Consider the following 20463-nt stretch of genomic DNA (forward strand, 5'->3'; position numbering starts at 1 on the left):
CAAAGGACTGGAAATTTACATACTCTTCACAAAACCCGTTAATCAGCACCCTTGTTGCCATCTCGGCAAAGGGCTTAGCCACTGAATGGGTGATGGAGAATGAGCCATGGAGGTAGTCTCGCCAGGTCAGAGGAGAGGTACGCTGGCAGAGCAGAATGGGCAAACCCTGAACTGCCACAGCTTGTGCTGCATCTGCTCTGTAGAGAAATAGGATTTAGTTTCTTCCAGAGACTTTCTGAGTGCTAAATGCCTGTAGAAATCTTGATGGTAGGACTTAATTTTTTCTCAGTGTGCCTCCTAACTCACTGATGCCAGTGAATTAAGACCTACGTAGTGTCTGTATCCAAGCTCTGATACCTAATGAGCCTTGCTTACCCTAAGCCACGATATCAGGGACTCTTATGGGATGGTCTGTATCACAGAAGCTCCTATCTTAAATGAGTTGCACTCATGCTTGTAGCTACTGTAGCCACTGAGAGTTCTTATTCTAAATTTCATGTGGCCATTTGCCTACTATGATGGTTAGTCTCTAAGGTGCCACAAGTCCTCCTTTTCATCTTGTACTGGAAGTCTAATTTTGTTTTTTTTTTTGGAGAAACTTGTATTGCTAAGAATAGTTATTACATTATTGTCAGCGTTGTGACGCTGAGAGCAAGACTAGCCTGATGAAGGATCAGCAGTTGCTTTTTGGATTCTGGAGCTACAGACCCACTGAACTAATGTCAACCGGTTAACATTTGAGAAATTGTACTGCTAGCCCAAGTGAAAACTACAGCATCCTTGCATGTGGTCTAAGGAAGGCTGAGAACCACTAGATGGCACCAATGACTTGCACAATCAACCAGTTTTTAAAACTGCATGATAAAATAATAGAACTCTCCTCTTTTTTTTTTTTTTTTTTTTTAAAGTGAACCATACAGGTCCACCCCACTGGTTACAGCAAGTAAGCAGAATTCAGAGTTTGAAGAATATTACAGTTTTTTAAAAGTACAGGTATTCTTTTCAGAATGTAAAGTTATGGCATGAAGGTCTGGCAGAGTGTTCAGGTTGATCAGTGCTCCAAATGCACTATCCTTTTGATTGGCTGGTTCTTCTGATATCACGGTATTTCAGGCTAACTTGCCAGTACTTGAAACAGGGACTGGATTTCCACGATATCAACAGGTTGTATTGGTGCATTAGCCAGAGGTCTGTGGGGGCGATCAGGATTTTTAGAAGATTACTTCCAAAAGAAACAATTTTGGGCCTTATAGGAAGAATAATAGGAAGAATTCTTGAAATGGGAGGACTTGTCCTTGTTTTGTAGCTGTGCTTCCAATGGTTTCCCCAAGTTCCATTTATCTTGAGTCTTTCCATGATGGGGATTTTACCCGTTAACATCCCCATTTGCAGGAAGCTTTTTTTTTTTTTTAGTGAGGCGCATAAAGGGTTAGCATGGGAATGTGGGGTGATGCAGGAGTGCAGTGGATGTTCGATATCGGAAGGGCTGCAGAGACTCAACAGTGGTGCCTCCAGCAAGTTACGACAGTTGGCTCTGGAAGGAACCCTTCCTTGGCTGGAAGGACTTTGGCTGCATTGCAGAACATAAAGTGAGGAGAAGTATAAAGTGAAGTGGTAGGGATGAAAGGAGAGTCTTGTGGTTTCAGCAGAGGGGACACAAGATCCTTGTGAGGGGGTGGGGAGTGGAGTACCAGTGGTCTCATACCATTTTCATTCTCTCTCTCTCTCAGCCTCTCTGGTCTCAATTCCAGGGTTCACACTGATGTTGTTTGGCTTCTCCCAAAACTTCCCCTAAGATTTTGTAGAGTGGTGGTTGGTTCAAGTCTGGGCCAAAAGTAAATCTGCACTCCTTGAAGAGTTGAAAGCATTAGCCCATGTGCTTCATCCAGCCTGAGGCATGCAGGCATCATGCCAGACACTCTGCTGGGCTACTGCTTGTGCATCTCTCACACATGATCAGTCCTCTTAGTGGCTGAGACGTAACCAGTCTTAACATCAGCAATGGGCAGAATTGCCAGTAAGAGGGAGGCATTGCCGGTTGCCTACAGTAACTACTGAATAGGCATGTGAAGAGCATGTAATGAGCAGGGATCCTAGTTTTCTGTGATGACAAAATTCTGTGATTTTAAAAAAACATAAAAATCAGCGTTTTCCCTTTAATTTCCATGGCCACAATATATAGGTATCAGTTAAACACAATGTTTTCTTGATATCTTTTTAAAATGTTTGAAGCCTACCGATGCCATCAATCATTATAATAAAATAAAATTAATAGAATGATCCAGTCACAATGCGTTGTCTCTTTACTGTTGTCAGTGACTCTGCTGTTTCAGCCTCGTTTTCATTTCTTTTCATTCAGTTTGTGTAGCGCTTTCCACGTGTTGTACAATTGTCTGCCTTTGAACGTAATCTACAGCCTTCCTGCGTACAGTACAGAATAGCATATTGCTTATCAATATGAAATTTGTCCTTGCTAAACTCAGTGACATGGTCTTTAGGGGTGATTTTTAAAGTTTTTTGGCATCTTTACATAACTTTAATTACGCATATCCGGAGGCTGAAATTAAATTTGAGATGCATTAAAACACGACCCCCTATACGCCACTGAGTAACCGCTGTATGCCAGAAGCGGTTTATTGGAGTATATTTAGCTATGTATATTTAAAGCACATTCAAAAATCAACCACAAGAGGGGGAGCTTGTGTGCATTGAATAAGTGACACTGGCACTTTCGGTAAAATTTAGTAAATAGTTATTTTTTCACAAAATGTAAAAAGTAAAGGTTCTCTGTTAACACCCATCATACAGTTCTCTGCTGGCCGAAGCTAAACCACCTCGACTTCAAGGCATTTGATCCGTCCTGTAGTGAGCCACATACACGATGTGTGTAGGAAGAGGCTGTACACAGTGGTGTCTGGTTTGCAGCAGCGCTCTGACTTGCCGAATGTGAGTGGGACTAGCCCGTGCTGGTGATGCATTACACCACCTTTGTGCTGCCTCACATCAAAGCAGACTTCTGTGCAGCCGCGGCATTTGAACCTTCCAGCCCTCTAATGACGCATGTTACTTTCCCATGCGTTTTGGCATGCTGAGGTCTTTGCAGTTTTCCAAACTGAAGCTGCCAAGCCCCTTGATGAAATTACCAAGCAGCATTTCTCTCATGACTTCAAAAACTAAAAGGGCAGGCACTCATCCACAAGAGAAATACTCTTCCTCTCCGAAAAGAGAACCTCTTCTCCCCCAGTGTGGCCCCTATGATCAGCTTGCATACACCCCCGAGTGTGCAGGCAGTGCAGTCTGTTGTGTTACATGGTGTGCTTGCAGGTATCACAGACCCTTTGTGTTGTGGGCGGGCGAGATTGTCACCCCTCTTTGCAGTCTCAGCACAAAGCAGTGCAGGGCTTCCAGCCAGCTGAAAGATGAGAAGGTGAGAGATGTTGCCATGGTAGTAACACATGCATGAAGCAGCACTGTCCCTCTGGGTGTTGGGGAGCTCAGAACACCAAGCGGAATATTTTCAAAGCCACAGTGGAACCTTCCACTGCATGGTAGCCTCTTGCATTTCCTAGATTCACTTTCTGAACTCCCCTGTGTCACTGAGGAGCCTCTCTCTCCCCCGACAGACTGGGTTGCCTTCCTCGTTTAGAGGGTGGTGCCTCCTAGGGTGCAGAAATTCTCACTGTGTCTGAGCTGAATGGCCCTCTGACTAGATAGCTTCCAGGCTCTTGTTCTTCACAGGGTAGTGTCTCCTTGAAATGAGGCTGTGATTAGGAAATGAATGTGCCCGCTGAGTACTCTCTGCTGTCCTGCTGGAAAAAAGGGTGATTCTGAAATACCTGCATTAGTGGGAAACCCTTCTACAACTTTGCCTTTAGATCTTCAGTATTGTTCCGTTGGCTACAGCAAGGCAACTATTGGATGTTCTTTTATTATGAAGGGCTAAGTTTTCAAAGCTGCTGTTGGAGCTGACTTCCCAGGACTGAGTTGAAGGTGGTGACTATGAACAAGCTCAGCCAGTTGCTTTGAACCTTCATTTCCTGTTGAACTCAAACTCTGACTAAACTTGTACAGAGCTTTTGCTAGCAAACTCTATTTGAGCATGGCCCTTTCTAGCGGGGTGCGAACCGTGCATCCCTGGTCTGTGTTAATAGGTGTGAACCGCATTGTACAGAGGGTGTTACATGATCAGCAAGCTTTAAAGTTACAAAGGCAGTCAGTGGGCTTTGCTCCTCAAATTGGGGTCTGTACAGAGGTATGCTGGACTACTGTAGGAAACAGCTCTATCTGCTACAGAGCGGTTATGCCACCCAAGCCACATATGTCTTGGTTGCACCCTACAACAGAAGGTTTCTATACTGAAGGAAAATATTTGTGTAAACAAAGGACCCACCAGCAGAGAGTAAACACAAGGTGAAATTCCATAGTAGACTTTTTCCCCCCTCTGAGCATGTAATTTTGGAAACAAATACATGCCACCCAACAATATTCTTCATTTGCTTTTCGTAGGTTTGGGCAGCTAAGCTTTAAATGCCTATACGGCCCTAAGACTTAAACTGCATCAGGGACTCTGTCACTATCTTCACAAACAATGCGGAAAGAAATTCTTCCTGTTAAAGAAATTAAGCTTGTCCAAAATGCCTCTGAGTTGGATGTGCATATAGAGAATTGCTTAATTCTCCTTGTTTTGCAACATGTTTTTCCCAGCTGCTGAGTCTGCTATGTCTCATTCAGCTTCCTGACAGCAGTGCAAACATTTTGAAGGTCCCATGCTCTTAAGTGTCACTCCCTATTCATCAGTTCATATGCCTGGGCTCTGTGTATTTCACTGAGAGTATTTATTTGGATTTAGTTGCTACTTTTATTTTGCCTCTCTGCTTTTCGGGGAGTGGGGGCAAGGCTGGAGATGGATATTGCCACTTCCTACCTGGTGGTGGTGGTGGTGACCTCCAGTCCCAGTTTAATTTTTTTAATTCCCTCACCCTGTTTGAATAGTATTTGCTGGGGTGGGGGAAGGAATGGAAATGCGATGCAGCAGATCTTGCTCCTTTCCATACTGATGGGGTTTAGTATGAATGTGTTCTGTAGTCTAGAATTTGAGTCCGCTTGCACATGCATCTGCGCATTCTCATGGGGAAACCCGCTGCTCACTTGTGCCTTGTCCAGTAGAACCATTTTAAGGCTATCTATTCTATTTGCTAATGACCCTGCCCACCCTCTGTTGCAAGTTCCCTGGGGTTCAGTGGATGTATGTCTCTGTACTCCAGGGATTTGCTTTTTTTACCTTCAGGTGAATGCCTTTTGTGCACCCTTCTAGCTGAGTGGTGTAGATGGGAACACGCTCCATTATATTGCTGCCAAAACCACAACAAATGGCAAGTTTCCGTCTGTCGTCTACGCTCAGCTCTAAGGCACTCTGCTGCTGGGCAGGCGATTCATTTTTCTACCATAAAAGGGCAATGAAACTTGTCTGTAGCCTTGGTGCTCTCCGCAGTGCAGTCAGAAGGCAGGGCAAGGGGAGATGCTATCGACACTGGCAGCAGCAGTATTTCAGCAAGAGCTTTGGAATTTCAGTATCTGCTCCTCAAAGGGACTGTGGGAGGGAGGGATCAAGGCCGGACGGGGGTGGGGAGGGGGGGGAGAATGTGAGTGTATTCTCTGCAGATAATGTCCCTTTAGACTTTGTGATGAAGTGCCAAAGCAAGGTAGATAACAGGGTGGGAAGAAAGCACTCATGGAATAGCAAAGTCTATTTAAAGAAATAGATCTGACCTATGAATACAGTGTGTGCACCAGACCACGTGACCTATCCTCCAAGGTCCTTAATGTCCAACTCCAGGGAAATTGCTGAGAGTCGAGTTTGCTCAGCACCTTGCAAGATCAAGGCCCTTCATACATACTTGTATGAAATGCTTTTAAAGGAAAGGTGTACGCTCGAGATGTGCGGGAAAGTAAAACGTAGTTTTAAAAACTGACCTGATGACAGAGATCAGTGAAATAGTGAGTCTCTGTTGTGTATCTAACCCAAAGCCTCCTAAAACAGGAACTTTCAACCAGGCTGTATAAAAATAGCCCATGTAAGTCAATGCAATTTAGTGCAACACAATTTATTCCTGTACTTGGTTTCTACCATATATAGCAATATCCATTCAGTGAAAAGATGATTGTAACACTCTTCTACCACTCACCAAAGAATACCTCTTTTCAGGTCCATAAGAGGTAGTGCTGTCTTCCCTTTATAGCTCAGTCCTTTGGGCCTCTACTGAGCAGAGGCAATAAGTTGGATCTGACTTCATGTGGGATGGAAACTTGGTATGCGAGTAATAGAGTTGAGGCAATCCATTCCTTCCACTTAAATTGTGGCTAGATTGAGCCCAGAATCATGTGGTGGTGGTGAAGATAGTCTGGCTATCTTGAGAATTACTCTGATTCTACATGTCTTGTTGGTGTCTCAGTGCAAAATTGCCCTGAACACTAGTTATTGATCAGCTGGTGGATTCCCAGGATCACTATTTTATGTTGCAAGAGTGTTCTGGTCAGGTGACGCCGGACTGGAAAAGCTGGGTGGTTGCTTCTATCTGGCAAGCTATGGAAAGTGCATTCCATGCATCTTTTAACTGGACTATAACTACTGCCACTGACAGAGGTGGGGTGTGTGATTGTTTTGACTCACTGGGTGGGGGAAGGATTGCCCAGAGGCAAGTCTGGGGATCTTCTGCAGCCTAAGATTTGTCTTAAATTCAGCCCACCTTCTCTGAGACATCCTCACAAAGATAAAGGGGGATTGCCATGCTTGGTTTCTTCTGTTCTGTTCTTCTGTTCTGAGAAGGAACAAAGGGAGGGGGTAGTTTAATGTGATCACTGTGATGTTTTAGAAGGGTCATGGAGGCAACCCTGAACCTCTGTACAAACCAAAGTTATTTAGTCATTGAATTTATTAAATTTTCTCCTCAATGTTGCAGATTCCGTATTTACAGTTTGCATTTGTCCTGGGAGCAGACAGTGAGGCGAACAGGCATTTAATGTTTGCTCAGAGACCTGAGAACCACTCCCCACTTCAGACATTAAAATCCGATGACTTCTGAAAAGGAAAGGCCATGAGTCACTCTCTTGAACCAGTGAGTAAAGATTAGAAATAGGCCAGTGAGTAAGAGTGAGTGAGTGAGTGATTAAATCCCAGACCTGCCCCAGCACACTTCTCTGGTGCTCTGCTGATGGGAGTGTTCTTAGGCTTGGTCCTGAGGTGGAAAAGACTATAAGTGTTCCCAGGCCAATTTTAAAACATTATTCTGACTTTATGCAAGAACTAAATCTCCTCTTTCCCTCTCCCACACTGAGATCCCTATCACAACCACCACTGCTGTGTTACCTCAGTTTTGCCCACTAAAGAACCATAAAACTTATGGGAGGACAGAATGGCTTTCAGGGCACACCTTGTTTTGCACTAACTAGTCATGCTCTTGAAAAGAAAAGGAGTACTTGTGGCACCTTAGAGACTAACCAATTTATTTGAGCATAAGCTTTCGTGAGCTACATCCGATGAAGTGAGCTCTAGCTCACGAAAGCTTATGCTCAAATAAATTGGTTAGTCTCTAAGGTGCCACAAGTACTCCTTTTCTTTTTGCGAATACAGACTAACAGGGCTGTTACTCTGAAAAGGCTCTTGAAAAGGTAATTCTGAATATTGGGGGGGGGGGGAGAGATTTGGGTGGAGTCTTACTATCATGGTAGCTCATTTACCTCCTTCAGAAAAGTGCATCAGGATGGCATGTCCTTGGATATGCAGCACAAAGTTGTGTTTAGCTTCCCCATTTTGTACTAGTGTAAACAGGTTTCTGCATACAGAGACAGTCATCAGGCTTCCTGGGCTAATTCAAAGCCACTGTGTCTAATGTCTGTCTCTGAGGCTGACGGTGGAGTTTGTTTCCTAATTTGGTCACAGCATGCTTGGGGCTGGCTTGCTTAACTTTTTTTTTTTTTTAAACCACTTGTCCTTTTTATATCATTGTAGTGGAGGGGAAACTGTTCATATGAGAGAACCTACCGTTCATCTCACTTTCTCTCCATAGAGGAAGTGGCACTTACTAAGATCTCTGCAGCTTTAAAAAAAAAAAAAAAAAAAAGCTAACCAAGAATCTATGCTAATGACCCCCATCATCTTTCCCCCTACCCATTCCTTTACTGTCCTTTCTGAATGCTCAGGAGCTAATCTTAATGATTTTATTGATTGAGAATCCCATATGGATAGTCATTTGAACTTTTAATGCCAGAAGAGTTTTGAAAATTATCACTCTTCTCTAGAAAAGGGAGAAGCTTATTAAAGAAAGATTTAAAAAAAGCCAAGCACATTCACCTGCATTTTGACTGTTTCGTAGGTACTTTTATAAACAGTTTTGAGCATTTGCATTTCTTTGTGTGTGTATGGCAAAGAAGTGGGGTTAGTGACTTACCTGATCTCCTTATGAGATGTTGGATTTTTGTATTTCATACAGCATCAAAAGCGAAGCAGTGTGACTGGCAAGGGATAATGTGTGAGCTGAAGGGCCTATAAAAATAAGTAAGCAAGTAAGTAGTGAGAATGGGCACCTGTTACCCTCTATAAAAGAGCTAATCTTCCATCTCACACCCCCCCCATCCCCCAATAAATAAATAAATCCCAGCCAAATTGCCATTGATTGCTGGAATGCAGGAGGAAAAACTTACTAACAGTCCAACAGTCATTTGGAGTTCTGTTAAACTCTCCACGTTTTTGGGTTGAAGTGGGCAGCCAGAGCTGCTACATCACTCAAACGAACAATCCTATATTAGAAATGTAACAATAAAATGTGTACGGGTGATCATTGTCTCACCTGGAAGCAAATGTGGAGACAAACAGCTGAAGAATCAATAACTAGCCTGTAGCTTCGTTTTTGATTCATAGGCTGTACTTCTCAGGAAAAAAGATGGGTTTTCCAGGTGAATCTGACCTAGGTTGTACCACAGTCAACTCTCTTGTGCAGGGAGAGACAATGCTCTTGCAATCCTAGCTGTGAGGAGGAGGCCTTACATTCGAGACCCTGCAGGGGAGAAGATCTCTCACCTTTCAGAGGTTTGAGATGCAGGAGTGCACACCCAAATCTCTGAACTCCTCTGCTTCTATTGTGGGTGCAGAGTGCACATCATTTATACCATGTGGTTTACCCGTGCAGCACTGCTTTAGGGTGCACCATTAAGAGATTATGAATGCGGGCGTGAAACAGACGCCAGATATAGCCTGTCTCTGTAGAAATCTTTGTGATGTGAAAGGGGGGGAAGGGATAGCTCAGTGGTTTGAGCATTGGCCTGCTAAACCCAGGGTTGTGAGTTCAATCCTTGAGGGTGCCATTTAGGGATCTGGGGCAAAAATTGGGGATTGATCCTGCTTTGAGCAGGGGGTTGGACTAGATGACCTCCTGAGGTCCCTTCCAACCCTGATATTCTATGATTCTATGAAAGCTAATGTACTAATAGTGTGCCGACTGAATAGCTACAATTGCCCTCCCTTTCATATGCTATAACTTTTAAATGCAAAATAGTCAGTACTGACCCCCCAACAGGCAGTAACAGTAGTCTCCACATTGAAAGTGGAATTGTGCTTTTCAGTTTAGAAAAAACCACGGAGGGGTGGGTTGGGGGTGTATGGTAGCCCTGAAAGTGAGTCACCCACCGGAAAAAAGAACAGGAGTTCTTGTGGCACCTTAGAGACGAACAAATTTATTTGAGCATAAGCTTTCGTGAGCTACAGCTCGCTTCATCGGATGCATTGCTTTGACGTTCACAGCTTAAAATCTCTGCATCCCAGTAAACTTTCTCTATTACTGCTTTTACCCTTCAAGGCTCTGCATTCGTATGCATTCATCCTGTTACTGTTGTTGCATTATTAATGGGGCTGTAGCAATCCATCCAGAATGCTGACATGACTGATTACTACTTGTAACAGAGGCATGAACAGCAAGGTAGAAACTGGGTCAGGAAGCAGTCTCATGGTAAAGTATTGCTACCAGAACTGCCCAGCAGAACCACTTGTGTGAGATTTTTTGTTGCAGTGGAGTGTGTTTATGGGTGTGCAGGTCAGATGGCAACGCTGCACAGCCAGAATGGCTAACAGCATATTAATCCCCTGGGCTTTGTCTCTAGTGAGAGACTGAGAAATTGAATAGTGTGCTGTTCTTTATAATAATACTAAGAGCATCCTAAAACTTGTGCTCTTTGAACCTTCATATTGCAGAATGAAGCCCCTTCTCTGAATGTCAGTGAAAGGAGGGGGAGTATAGATGGCTGGGTTAGTTCTGTGTTCAGAGCTTGCCACACTTAATGCACTCAAACTGTCATTGCTCGCATAAGAGCACGCTATAGCAGAAAGCAGCTGCCCATGTGCAATTCTCTGCTTGACATTAGTGAAAGAGAGGAGTAATTTTTTTGTGCAGCTCATTTCACAGTAAATTTAGAATACAGTTAGGGCTGCTATAAACACAGCTTTGTCCTCCAAACCATCATCGAAACAGCCAGATGGGCGCAGAGGCAGTGCACGGTAGCATGGCTCGACTGGCTAACGCCTTTGGGTCCATGCCCCACCACCACATCTTTGCCATGCTCCAGGAGTTTGGGATGCCAGAGAACTTCCTCCATGTGATCCGAGAGGCGTATAAGGGATACAGCACCACCATTCGCTCGGTCGACGGGGAGACCGCCGAGATCCCGATCTGGAGCAGAGTTAAGCAGGGTTGTCCCCTCAGCCCCATCATCTTTAACATCGCCATGGAGCCATTGCTGTGCGCGATCTCCAGTGGCGCAGGTGGCTTCAACCTCCACAGTGAGAGGGTGAGCATCCTGGCTTATGCGGATGACCTGGTCCTGACCGCGGACAGCCCAGAGAACCTCCAATGTATGCTAGATGCCACCAGTCGAGCTGCCGATTGGATGGGGCTCCGCTTCAGTGCAAAGAAGTGCGCATCTCTCCACATCAATGGCAGCAAAAGGGACTCGGTGCAGACGACAGGGTTCCAGATCCAGGGCGAGCCCGTCATCTCCCTGGCAGAGGGGCAGGCCTACCGGCACCTCGGCACGCTGACGGGTTTCCTTGTCCGGCAGACACCCGAGGACACCATCCAGGAAATCTTGCAGGATGCCGCCAAGATCGACGCCTCACTGCTAGCACTGTGGCAAAAGATAAACGCCCTAAACACCTTCCTGATCCACCGCATCTCGTTCGTCTTAAGGGGATCCACCGTGGCGAAGATACCCCTCAACAAGGCAGACAAGATCATCCGGCAGCTGGTGAAGAAGTGGCTGTTCCTTCCCCAGAGAGCCAGCAACGAACTGGTCTATATTGCCCACAGGCATGGCGGTGCCAATGTCCCCAGCATGGGTGACCTGTGTGACATCGCGGTGATCACCCACACCTTCCGCCTGCTGACGTGTCCCAACGCCATGGTAAGGAACATCGCAGCAAACGCCCTCCATGATGCAACAAAGAAGCGGATCGGCAGGGCCCCCTCCAACGAAGACACCGCCAGCTTCCTGAGTGGTTCCCTGGATGGTGAATTCGGACAGGACGGGTGCGACATCGCTTCACTGTGGTCCTGCGCTCGCAATGCCACGCGTCGCCTGGGGAAACGCATCGGCTGCCGCTGGGAGTGGTGCGAGGAGCGCCAGGAGCTGGGAGTCCTGGTGCCACAGATCAGGTCTGAGGACAACACTATCGTCACCCCGAGAGCCAGGGGCATGCTGGAGAGGACCCTGAAGGCAGCCATCCACTCGCTATACATGGAAGCCCTGAAGCGAAAACCAGACCAGGGTAAAGCCTTCGAACTGACCAGCAAGTGGGATGCCAGCAACCACTTCCTCGCCGGCGGCGGCTTCACCCATTTCGCTGACCGGCGGTTCATCCACCGCGCCCGGCTCAACTGCGTCCCGCTCAACGGAGCCATCCGCCACGGGAACCGAGACAAGCATTGCAGGAAGTGCGGCTACTCCAACGAGACCCTGCCCCACGTCCTGTGCAGCTGCAAGCCCCACTCCAGAGCCTGGCAGCTGCACCACAACGCCATCCAGAACCGCCTGGTGAAAGCCATCGCACCGCGCCTGCGGGAGGTCGCCGTGAACTGCGCCATCCCCGGTACTGACAGCCAGTTGCGACCCGACGTGGTAGTCACTGACGAGGCCCAGAAAAAGATCATCCTTGTCCACGTCACGCTCTGCTTTGAGAACAGGACCCCGACCTTCCGAGAAGCCCGAGCTTGTAAGCTGGCAAAATACGCCCCTCTGGCCGACACCCTGAGAGCCAAGGGCTACAAGGTGCAGATGGATGCCCTCATAGTCGGAGCCCTGGGCGCTTGGGATCCCTGCAACGAGTATGTGCTGTGGACCTGTGGGATCAGTCGACGCTACGCACGGCTCATGCAGCCCCTCATGGTCTCGGATGCCGTCCGATGGTCCAGAGACATCTACATCGAACGCATCACCGACCACCGACAGTACCAGGAGGTGTGAGCCGGAACGACATCGTGCACCCACTGTGGGAAAGGGACAGAGAGACTTTTCCCATTGGACCATAGAAACTGGAACCATAAACTCACTGAACATTAAATCCCACTAAATGAGGGTAGATCCATCCCCCATCATCGTATCCGCTCATTCTACTCCACACCTGAACATAGCCATTATATGGATAACTTACCCCCATAGCTCAATGTCTGTACTTTGACCTATTAAACTTTTACCCCCTATCGGGGAGACTGCAGATTATGTATTCCTTACGCCACCAGCACCTAAACCGAATTTCGCACCCCTTGATAATCTGTACCTTATTCCCTGATAACCAGAAACTTCTGTGCTTGAACTCTGTACCGTTTTCTTTTTATCTCAACATTATCTTAATAAAATTATTAACCTGTGAATGCTGGGCTATTGTGAGTATAAGGCAGTCTGTCTCCCCTACTCTTTTAATGTAGCTGCTCCTTTTCGCTCAATTGGCAAAGCATTCCCTCAGGAGTCTGGCATCCCTCTGGGCCCTTACTGTGAACAGTTAGACTGTTATGCGTGCTTGTTTCTTGAATGCGATGCAAGTGTGAACAGGGAAATGTCACTCATTGTAAAATGTATTGACTGTTACGATAAGTGACAGTTAACAGAAAGCAATCACTTCCACAGCAGCAAGGGCATTTGTCTGTCTTCTGAAGAGAGGCCATCTGGAATGGTTAAAATACCTGGGTTAGTAGAAAAAAATATGCAAATATAGAAAATGGCAAATACGTAGTAATAAAGGACTAAATAAAAAAAGTGCCTTTCCCAAAAAGCTTAGAAGGTGAACTGCTAGCATGACTTTCTGGATCTCTTCCCTTAAGTATCCCAGTAGAGTTATTCTGAAGCTCCTTCCACTTCATTGTAAGTCTTGTGTCTTCACTTGGAAGAAGGGTGTGTTCTTTACAGGATAGCTAAGTTTAAAAATCCTAGCAGAAGAAAGGCACAGGGTAGATCTGCCTCGATCTAGCTGATCAGGGTAAACCTCAAGTTCTCTCACTTGGAAAAAAAAAAACACACACACACACTTCCCCCCGCTCCCCCTTCATGGTAGAGAAAGCACTCTGGGTGCAAGTAGGAACAGAACTAAATCCATCCTCATAATCGTATCCACTCATTATACTCCACACCTGAACATAGCCATTATATGAACAACATACCCCCATATCTCAATGTCTGTACTTTGACCCATTAAACTTTTACCCCCAGTCGGGGAGATTGCAGATTATGTATTCCTTACACCACCTGTTCCTAAACCGAATTTCGCACCCCTTGATGATCTGTATCTTATTCCCTGATAACCAGAAACTTCTATGCTTAAACTCTGTACCGTTTTCTTTTTACTTCAACATCATCTTAATAAAATTATTAAATCCCTATGTGGTGACCATGTCTACGCTAGGAAGAAGGCTATTGGTAATGTGTTACAACATGCTTTGTCCACACTAGAATTTTAATTTAACATATTAATAGAGCAGAAGGATGGGGGCAGGAACTGGCTGGTTAAAGCATGCTGGAATGTGAGAGTCAGAAGAAGCCATGTGAATACGTGGCTTCGTCCTGACCCCATGTGGCTGTCTAGACTAGCTTCCCTCCCCCCCCCCCACCCCAAAGGAAATCTTCAACTGGTAGAAAGAAAAGGAGGACTTGTGGCACCTAAGAGACTAACCAATTTATTTGAGCATAAGCTTTCGTGAGCTACAGCTCACTTCATCGGATGCATCCGATGAAGTGAGCTGTAGCTCACGAAAGCTTATGCTCAAATAAATTGGTTAGTCTCTTAGGTGCCATAAGTCCTCCTTTTCTTTTTGCGAATACAGACTAACACGGCTGCTACTCTGAAACCTGTCAACTGGTAGAAGGTCTAGTAAGACCGCGCACAGGCCTGTCTGGCCACTATGTGATCTAATCCTGTTCAGAGCAAGTCTAGACAACAGTCGTGTGAAGGCTGGTACATGCTCTGTGCTAATTCTGCCATCGGTGGAGTTGCACTGGTGGGAAATTAGCCTCCTTCATATTAGACTTTCTGTAGCAAAGTGGCTGCATGTGTGCAACAGCTAGATGGCATTGTTGCTGGAGGCCCACAGGAATGTATCAAAATAATTGTGAGTATCTAATCTCCTTACCTGACTGGTTGAAGAACATTAGCTCTCTATCAAGACAAACGTTTCACTTGTATTCTTAACAAGGCAGATAGGTCTAAAACTTGAGCAGCAAGATTCAATCAGGAGTTGGAAGGATAGTCTCCAAATATTTTCACATGCAGGTGGATTTTAGGCCAGCCAGCCGTGACAATGTCCTGTGAAACATTTCAGAGTAACAGCCGTGTTAGTCTGTATTCGCAAAAAGAAAAGGAGGACTTGTGACACCTTAGAGACTAACCAATTTATTTGAGCATGCTCGGGTGTCGACCCCCGAGCATGCTCAAATAAATTGGTTAGTCTCTAAGGTGTCACAAGTACTCCTTTCCTTGAAACATTACAATCCTCTGTAAACCTAACTCAGTCCTCAGTTGTCTTGGGCCCCTACCTTTACCTCTCTCTTCTTGGATCTTTTGTTATGATGAGCAAGCCTTCAAAGGAAGGACTCATTAGTCTAATCTGTTGCCCTCTTCCCTGAGTTGTTTATCCAGGGTAAAGTCCGTCAAGTTTAACTCTCTGGCTCAACTGATTTTCAAGTCAGTCTTAGGGCTTGTCTACATTTACAGCACTGCAGCGGTGCCGCTGTAGTGTTTTGTTAAAGATGCTACGTGCACCGACAGCAGAAGCTTCTTCCCCCCTCCAAGAGGCGGTAGGTGTGGTGGGCTTGTCCCATCGACATAGCACTGTCTACATGAGGAGTTAGGTCAGTATAACTGCATTGCTCAGATGTAGATTTTCCACGTCTCTGAGCAATGCAGTTATACCAATGTAAGTTTGTAGTGTAGACCAGGTCTTAGTCTGCATTTGTGTTTAGATCAATGAGGCTCTTAAAGTTGAGCCCAGCTCCCACATTAACTACAGGGTGGCAGGGCTGCCCCATTATTCATAAAAGTAATCCTAAAACAGAACATTTCTATCATGTAGCCAAAGTTCTTGAGGGATGGTAAGATTGTCCATTTGACCAGGCATGCATTCTTCAAATGGAAGCTGGGCAGTAATTGCTTTTTATTTTTTTGGTTGAGTATTTGTAAATGTGGAGTTAAAGGGTCTAAACAGTTTACAACTTCATATTCTAAAAAAGTACTGATGTGCAACTGAAGTCAAGTGTCTGTGCTCAGGAAAATGCTTCCTGTACGTCAAAAAGGTTACATGTGCATTTTTAATGAAAGGCATCAGGATTAATGGAGCTTTGACTGTTCAAGGCTTCTTTCCTTGAAATTAATTTTATTTAAATGTTCCTGAGAATAAAATTGCCAGCCGTAGCTGTATTATTATATGGATTCAGAAACTGGAAAGGGTCTTTCTAAATTATAACACCAAGTGCCAGCTTTCTCTCTCTACTAATTTTTCATCTTGAAGCTTTTCGGTGGAAAGAGGATTAGGTGAAAACACATTTTAAGGGACAATTTTTAGCCTTTTATTTTGAGGAAATTTGCTAATCTGTGAACTGTTCAGCAGGCAGAAAGCACTGGAAAAGGTGAAAGTAAGATGGAGCACAGTTAAATCCTTCACTGTCTGAATGTCACTTGTCCATTGCTTCCTACGGACCATCAAGTTGGAGTAGGTGTCTTTGGGATTCAACACTGAGTAAGTTAAACTGTAAAAAGACAAAGGTCCAAATCAAGACATCTTCATATTTAGCAGGTTTCAGAGTAGCAGCCATGTTAGTTTGCATCTGCAAAAAGAACAGGAGTACTTGTGGCACCTTAGAGACTAACAGATTTATTAGAGCATAAGCTTTCTTGGGCTACAGCCCACTTCATCGGATGCATTGAATGGAACATATGGTAAGAAGATGTAGATATATAGATATATCGATACAGAGAAGGTGGAAGTTGCCATACAAACTGTAAGAGGCTAATTAGTTTAAATATTTAGCAGTGGTCTGAAGCATGCGCCGTACAAGAAACAGACTCTCTACTTACATGGGTTTTTAGGTAGCTAGTGTATCACCAAAGGCCTCAGTCAGGATCAGGGCACTGTTGTGCTAGCCACTGCATAAGCTCATGGAAGAAGATAGCTCCTGACCTGACGAGCATTCTCTAGAAAGACAAAATGTATGAAAGGAGGAAGGGAAGCTATGTACCAGCAAAGCAGTGAGACCAGAGTGATGGAAACAAGACTGTTTTTAATTTCATTATAATAAAACTAATGACCCATGCTGAATTCCTCTGTTTGGTACGAGCCCCCATTATCTAGCTCTTTCTCTCTTTTATATTAACCCTAACCTTGTGTTCCTTGTTTAGCCTTCCCCATTTTCTAGCTAACCTTTGCCTAACTACATAAAACATTAACCTACCTCTTTAAACTTTACCCTCTTCTATTTCCTTTTTGTAACATATTTAACCCTTGCCTTCTATTTTTGGTTGTTTAGACGAATCTCTTGCTTATTTCTACTTTTTTTTTTTTTTTAAGTGGCATTGACTGGACACCTTTTATGCCATCCCATGCTTCAAGTGACACCTCCTCTGCGCTGCCAGGCATTGAACCCTTAGGTCCTAGTGCTGAGGATAGTGAGGGACAGAGGCTGGCACATGTATGGACAGGATGTGTGGCTCAAGGTGGTTTCTGTCTTATCCACAGATAGTGGAGCAGAGGTAATTGTTAAGTGGCCTCTATGTTGCTATTAGTGTAAACAAAGCAGATGTTTCCAGGAGTCAAGAGGAACATTTAATGGAATGTGTTGGCCTAGGCTGATGTAAAACGTTGCTACAAGTTTTCAGAATGAGCTCAGCAGTACTAAAATCTGCTGGGAGTTTAATGTTGAGTCTGCCTTTTCAAACCGAGGGGTCATCTGGGAAAGCCTCAGCTAATGGAAACACAAGTACACTTGTCATAAATCAGTGCCAAAATACTGAACAGACATAGCTGATTTTATATCTTCCAGCCACCAGCATATCTGGCCATTAGCTTTTCAGTGGCTGCTTTTTTCACTATGTATTTATTTTTCATGTTGGTGTTTGACTTTAATGGGGAAAGTGTAGGCTGTAATGGAGGGCTTAGGAAACAGTTCACCTCCATTTGACCAAGGCAGGGTTCTTCCCTTAGATTCACTGAGTGCTTGTGGTGTCTCTTTGACTGTCAGTCAGTCTTTGTGGGGTATGGTAGATGAGAAAAGCATCACATTTTTCTATTAAACAAGTTGTCTTCATGGCAAAATAAAATCAGTGGCATTTCTACAGTGACTTTGCTATGGAGCTATCATGAAATCCAGGAATGGTGTGGAAGGCAGGAAATGAAGCAAACTCAGCGCTGTTTAGAGATCATATAGCTTAAAAACAAAGAAGCTCATTCTCTAAAATTAAAGAGCAGTATTTTGGAGATAAGTCAGCCATCCAAACCTAGCTTACCTCCCACACGTTTCTTTGAAAGTTTGAGCATATATTTACCATTGCCCACAAGATAAAGATGGCATCCGATGAAGTGAGCTGTAGCTCACGAAAGCTCATGCTCAAATAAATTGGTTAGTCTCTAAGGTGCCACAAGTCCTCCTTTTCTTTTTGCGAATACAGACTAACACGGCTGTTACTCTGAAACCCACATTTATTCAACGATTCATCTCTTATGAAGTTGACCGGAAAGGGTTGACTTTTAATGGCTCTTGCATTTTTTTCAGCAGAGACTTCTGTTTGACTTCCCCTTTTCTGTGTCACTGTGGATCAGTCAGGAGGACATGCGCCTCTGTGCTAGGTCTTGAGGTACAGTCCCAACATTGGCTTAGCTTCATACTGCTTAAATTGCAATACTCGTGTGCTTTTAGACTGGTGCAGGTGCCACCCCCCAAATGAGACAATAGCCAAGGACCTGGGTCACAGAGGCATTGTCTATGTGGAAAAGTTGCGTGTGGACACACTTCTTCTGCTACAAACATGGCTTTTTGGGTTGTTTTTCTGCTTAAACCTTCCCAGGTGACACAGGCTAAACCAAAAAAACAAACAAACCAGTCTTATTGGCTTTGCCGCTGGCCTGCTGGGGGGACCACGGCAAGTCGCTTCACCCCCTGTGTCTCAGTTTCCCCATTTGTAAAATGGGTATAACGATGCCTCCCTTTTGTAAAGCACTTAAAGATCTACTGATAAAAAGCTGTGTAAAAACTAGACATTCTGTGCAAACAAGGTTATGCTAGTATGACTGTTGGCTCAAATTCACACCTTAGTTTATACTGGTGTAATCTCATGCAGATATGTCCTGCGTGTGGCCTGTTACTAACCCCCTCTTTAGACCAGGGAGGTGATTGGCAACTGGCAGGGTATCACACTAGGAGAAAAGTGATCTATCAGTTAGCCAGGACCCAAACCATATTCACTTCAGTGGTTACAAGGCTGCTGTTACTAAACTGAGTAACTTCCTTTCTGTCTTCTGGAATTAAGACTGTTAAATCTACCTAGATATTGGCATTGTGCCATTCACAATGAGCATTAAATAACATTGCTGACTCTCTCCCTCCCTCTACCTGCACTGTCCGGTGGGTGAATGTAAAGGTGACAGAAGAACCTAGTTTTATGTAGCATCTGATTCTGCCAAACTGAACCCTGGTATGCATGGGAGACTGATAGTGAGTTGTTCAAGGACAGCTCAGTGGTGTCCAGGATGCAGTGTCTCCTTCTGCCATAGTTACTTTAAGTAAGGAAGTATTATTTTAAGTTCATCACTTATCTCGGCACAAGCATGGGATGAGTTCATTGCATGAAAATGGGGGTAAATAAAGGTGATATTGGAGGCATAATACACTAAGCCCAATCCTTGAACGCCACTTGAGAACTGAGGACTGAATGGGAGCTCCGGGTACTCAACAGCATGCAGGTCAGACCCACTGTCTGTAGCTTGGACTCTTTACTGTATTGCTGTAACTATTACTATCCCCTTTCTCATGCCATAAGAATGGCCGTACTGGGTCAGACCAAAGGTCCATCTAGCCCAGTATCCTGTCTTCCAACAGTGGCCAATGCCAGGTGCCCCAGAGGGAATGAACAGGACTGGTAATCATCCAGTGATCCATCTCCTGTTGCCTGTTCCCAGCTTCGGGCAAACAGAGGCTAGGGACACTATCCCAGCCCATCCTGGCTAGTAACCATTGATGGACCTTCCTCCATGCATGTATCTCATTCTTTTTTGAACCCTGTTATAGTCTTGTTCTTCACAACATAGTAAAGAGTTCCACAGGTTGACTGTGTGATGTGTGAAGAAATACTTCCTCTTGTTTTAAACCTGCTGCCTATTCCTTTTAATTTGGTGACCCATAGTTCTTGTGTAATGAGTAAATAACACTTCCTTATTTCCACCAGTCATGATTTTATAGACCACTATCATATCCCCCCTTAGTCGTCTCTTTTCCAAGCTGAAAGGTCCCAATCTTATCAATCTCTCTTCAGATGGAAGCTGTTCCATGCGTCTAATCATTTTTGTTGCCATTTTCTATACCTTTTCCAGTTCCAATTTTTTTTTTTTTGAGATGAGGCAACCACATCTGCACGCAGTATCCAAGATGTGGGCATACCATGGATTTATATGGAGGCAATATGGTATTCTCTATCTTATCTCTCCCTTTCCTAATGGTTCCCAATACCCAGACAAAAGCTGTGGTAAAACTGCTCTACTTGGGGTCGGTGCTTCAGTCCCTTTGTGTATGCAGCACACGCTTTGAAAGGCAGTCTAGTGGGGGGTCGCATTGCCCTTCCTTGATGTACACCCCATCCTATAGGACTAGCAGGTGTCTATTCAACACACAGCAATTAACATCAGCTATGTTAAACTTGTCCCTGGTGGTTGTGTGCTTACCTCAAGA

At 44.8% G+C, this 20463-nt stretch overlaps 1 protein-coding gene across 2 annotated transcripts in view; it reads left to right on the plus strand.

Annotated features, from left to right (window-relative positions):
* The window catches only part of RNF216 (ring finger protein 216), a 118958-nt gene that overhangs the window by 47899 nt on the left and 50596 nt on the right, over positions 1-20463 (plus strand). The window lies entirely within an intron of this gene.

Source organism: Lepidochelys olivacea, assembly GCF_965140295.1.
Source record: "Lepidochelys olivacea isolate rLepOli2 genome assembly, chromosome: 10".
Classification (NCBI taxonomy): domain Eukaryota; kingdom Metazoa; phylum Chordata; order Testudines; family Cheloniidae; genus Lepidochelys; species Lepidochelys olivacea.